The 4380-nt window shown below is 48.5% G+C and overlaps 2 pseudogenes; both read left to right on the forward strand.

Moving 5' to 3' along the window:
- Window positions 1–178: 178 nt before the first annotated feature.
- On the forward strand, window positions 179–332 carry LOC146862439 (5.8S ribosomal RNA; annotated as a pseudogene).
- Window positions 333–974: 642 nt separating this feature from the next.
- Window positions 975–3027, forward strand: LOC146862440 (28S ribosomal RNA; annotated as a pseudogene).
- Window positions 3028–4380: the final 1353 nt, after the last annotated feature.

Genomic DNA, 4380 nt, shown 5'->3' on the forward strand with positions numbered 1-4380 from the left:
CAGTGGGGTGGGGCCCCCGGACCGAGCACCTGGAAACACTTTTTGAAATTGTGGAGGTTGACATCAAGGGGGGAAGTGTGATAGGGTGCTGCGCTATCTGATGACACGCGGGTGGATGGCTGGTTTGGACTTTTTCCCACTTCTCCTGCATCAGCAGGTAGGAGAATGTTGCAAAAGCTGCCTGTGGCGGTGGATCACTTGGCTCGCTCGTCAATGAAGAACACAGCTAGCTGCGAGAATTGGTTTGAATTTTAGGGCACATTGATCAACAGCACTTTAAACACACCTTGCGGGCCTAAGTTCCTTTTGGTGCTATACCTGTCTAAGAGTCGCTTGAACATTATTTGCACTGGGGCTCTTTCAAGACGCCATTGTGGCTGTCGCAAGTGGCTCTGCTCTATTCATCCTCCCAAGTTCAGACACCTGATTGCCCATAGCAAGGCCTCCCCCAGTCCCACTGTAGTTGTACACCGATCATGAGCCCCGCTTTTCCTGCCTTGCTGGGGTGGATGTGTGCCCTGTCTGCCCTGGGCTGAAAAACATGAGGTGCCTGTCTGTGTGCTGCGCGTGGCTGTCAGTGGTGTTCCACGGCTGACCGTGTGCACAGCCTTGGGCACCCACTTCTGTGCCTCAGACAGTCCCCTACCTGCAGGTGATGGGTGCCATGTTTGCCCTCAAGAACTTTGGTCTCTTTTCTTTTTTTTTTGCAGAGTTTTTATATAGCGCAAACTTGACCCGAATCCGAATCGGGTATCAGAGCACTTTACATAGCACCAGTTACGTTACATGAGGACACATTTTCTTTTTTTTTTTTGTTAGACACGGGGAGATTAAGTGATTTGCCCAGAATCACAGAATCACAGATCTCTGACCTGGGAAAGGGTGTGCTGTTGTAACAACTGTGTAAAACAGGGTCCCCATCTTCTGGTTCCCATGGAATTAATCCGTCTCCTCCATGCTTTGCCATCTAACTACAACATCAGATCAGACACAGCAACTCGCTGAATTTAAGCATATTACTAAGTGGAGGGAAATGAACTCACCAGGATTCCCTCAGTAATGGCGAGTGTAGAAAGAAGAGCCCAGCACCAAATCCCCGCCAGGTGATGAGCACAGGAAATGAGATGTACAGAAGACCGACTTCTCTGCGTCGCTTACGAGGCCCAATTCTATCTGCTGGAGACTTATACCCAGGACGATGTTAGGGATGTTGTGGCCCCTGGCACTCCGGGATCGAGTCTTCTCAGAGACAAGTTGCTTGGGAACCAAGCCCAAAGCGGGAGGTAAATTCCATCTAGGTCTAATACAGATGCAAGACCAATAGCAACAAGTACTGTAAGGGAAAGTTGAAAAGAACTTTGAAAAGAGAGTTCAAGAGGTTGTGAAACCATTAAGAGGTAAGCAGGTGGGTCCGCCCCAAGGATTTAACATGGCAGAAAGGTCGGTTGCCCAGGAGGGTGGATCCCCTCTGCAGGGCTACCACCTGGGTGCACCCAGCCCCTGCAAGGCACATTTCATCTGCATTAGTGCTCCATGACTGGCTCTGAGTGAACTTGGTAATGTTTTGGGGTGGGAGATGGATCTCTGCTCAGGAAGAGAGTGTTACAGCCCCCCAGCTGCAGTTTCACCATGTCCTCGTGGCGGAGGGAGATTGATTACCTCTGTGCCCTGCAACCGCCCCGGCCGCTCTCGTGTGGCGGGGTGGGGAGCATGTACAGGGCCCTGCTTCCAAGCAACTGCCAACAGAGGAGAACTGTGCTCAGGCACTTTTGCAATTGAAGGTGCCAAAAGTGCTGTAAGAAATAGGCAACACTAATTGCTAGAGAAGTACTGAAGGGTGTATTTTCTCCATCCAATCTGTGAGTGATGTTTCAGTAAGGGCAACTTTAAGCGTAGCTGCACTCCGGGACAATCTTTGTATTGTTGTAAGCAAGACCGATGTGACGCTGATGAGCCACCGCAAGGTGACATAAATAACCAAATGCCTTGCCATCTAATTAGTGATGCACATGAATGGATGAACGGGATTCCCACTGCCCCTACCTACTATCCAGCAAAACCACAGCCAAGGGAAAGGGCTTGGCAGAATCAGCGGGGAGATAAGGGTGTTGAGCTTAACTCTAGTCTGGCACTGTGAAGAGGCATGCGAAGTGTAGGATAAGTAGGAGGCCCATGAGCTAAATGTGAAATACCACTACTCTTATAGTGTTTTCACTTACCCATTGCGGCGGGGGTCAAGCCGTGTCGAACTCTTGCTTCTAGCTCCAAGTGCCATGTGCCTGCTGGGTGTGACCTGCTCTAGAGACACTGGCAGGTCGGGAGTTTGACTAGGACACAGTGGCTAATGAAACTTGAGGGCCCCTGCAAAGTACACAACGGGGCCCCCCTCCGGACTCACTCTGGAGCTCTCAGGGCAGGTTACTGAATTAAGGGCCCCCCCAGGAGCTCGGGCCCCCTGCTCTGCGGGGGCTGTATGGGACTTTCTTATGCCACTGCTAGTACGGTACAACTTTCTGATGATAATGCAGGTGTCCCAAGGCAAGGTCAGGGAGAACAGAAACCTCTTGAGGAGCAGAAGGCAAAAGCTCGCTTGAGTTTCAGTATGAATACAGACCATTAAAGCGGAGCTTCACGATTCTTCTGACTTTCTGGGTTTCAAGCACGAGGTGTCGAAAAGTTACCACAGGGATAACTGACTTGAGGCTGCCATCCATTCATATTGATGTCGCTTTTTGATCTTTCGATGTTGGCTCTTCTTAGCGTGAAGCAGAATTCACCAAGTGTTGGATTGTTCACCCACTAATAAGGAATGTGACTGGGCTTAGGCCATTGTGAGACATGTTCATTTTACCCTACTGATGATGTGTGGCTGCAATAGTAATCCTGCTCAATATGAGAGGAAGCGCAAGTTGAGTCATATAGTGTATGTACTTGGCTGAGGAGCCAATGGACTGAATCTGCCATATGTGGGATTATGTTGGAACGCCTCTAAATCAGAATCCCCCAAAACGGTAATGACACTGCAGTGCTGTAAAGCCTCTGTTGCACTGGGATAGCCGACTTCTGGGTCAGTGCGTTTGAGCAGCTTGCTCAGGGAATGGAGTGCGTACGGAAGGGGGCCACCTCCATCACCCTTAGTGCACAGCTTGTTCCTGGAACACCTGTTGTAAATCATTTGTAGACAGCCTGTGCTCCTGTCATGCACAGTGTTGTCATACATGATCTCATTTCAGATGTTGCAGTGATTTTAACAATGATATCATCAAGCGTGTTATGAGTTATGTAATGTGGGATGCAATAAGCAGTGCAGGTCAAGGGCACGAGTTAAAGTTACTTCAGGTCATGAGTTATAGGTACTTGAGATAACTATAACTGGTGAATTTCAGTTGTTTTGTTAGTTTAGAACAGTATGTTTTAACTGATATTTTCACCAAACTATAATGTTGTAATAACCTTTTGTTATTTCAGTGAATTTCTAAGGATTATTTGATGGAACGTAAGATATCATTACCATACCTAACGTGCACAGCCATTTAACCTTTGCTTTTTTTCACTGAATTTCTATGTTTTTAATGTAAGGTAAGATGTTCGTCGCTGTTTTGTGGCATGGGGTTGGAAACAGGGCTTGACATGTGACCAGGCCCTGCACTCAACCCCCGCTAGCATCCAATTCCCTGCTGCGTACGGCCCAACCCCTCGCTAGTGACCTACACCCACACTGCAAGGCATTTGGCCATGTATACCAGAGGGTTGGGTGCAGAACCAACCATTGGCAGCTAATTCCTCACTGTGCATGGCCTTTGGCCATGAGCAGGGTGGGTTCGGTGCATTGGGAATTTGGGTGCAGCAGGAAGTTTGGCCTGTGGAGCTGGGGGCAGACCCTCACAGCGGGGAGTTGGGCGCAGGACCTCACAGTGGGGAGTTGGGTCGAGGGCCTGTCCGAGGGGCCATGCGCAGCTGACTATGTGTTACAATATAAAGGGTGTCATTTTATGTGAGGTAGACATATTGGCTTTGTGAAAAAGTCTACAATACTCGCAGGTATCCCACCTAGTGTCATGACACGTGAGCGATGAGGGAGTACGTGCCCCAACTAGACTCCCCACCATTAAGCAAGGGAAATGAAAAAAACATTTTTCTTTAAATATCCCTCACACACTCTAGTAGTGTCATGTTTCATCATCGGGTTCACTCGTCCATGTTCCATAGAGCTCTTATAAGGGAGGAACTAGGGGGCATAATTAAAGATTAAAAATCCCTCAACTGCTCCAAGGTATCCCTTTATTCATGGAATGGGGACAATAAAACTAAATAATAATTTGGGGTATATAGGATTCAATGGTTCTGTGACCCTTCCTTAACCAACATGTTTCAGCCCTA

The sequence above is a fragment of the Triturus cristatus genome, chromosome 2_2 (assembly GCF_964204655.1).
Source record: "Triturus cristatus chromosome 2_2, aTriCri1.1, whole genome shotgun sequence".
In the NCBI taxonomy this organism is placed as follows: domain Eukaryota; kingdom Metazoa; phylum Chordata; class Amphibia; order Caudata; family Salamandridae; genus Triturus; species Triturus cristatus.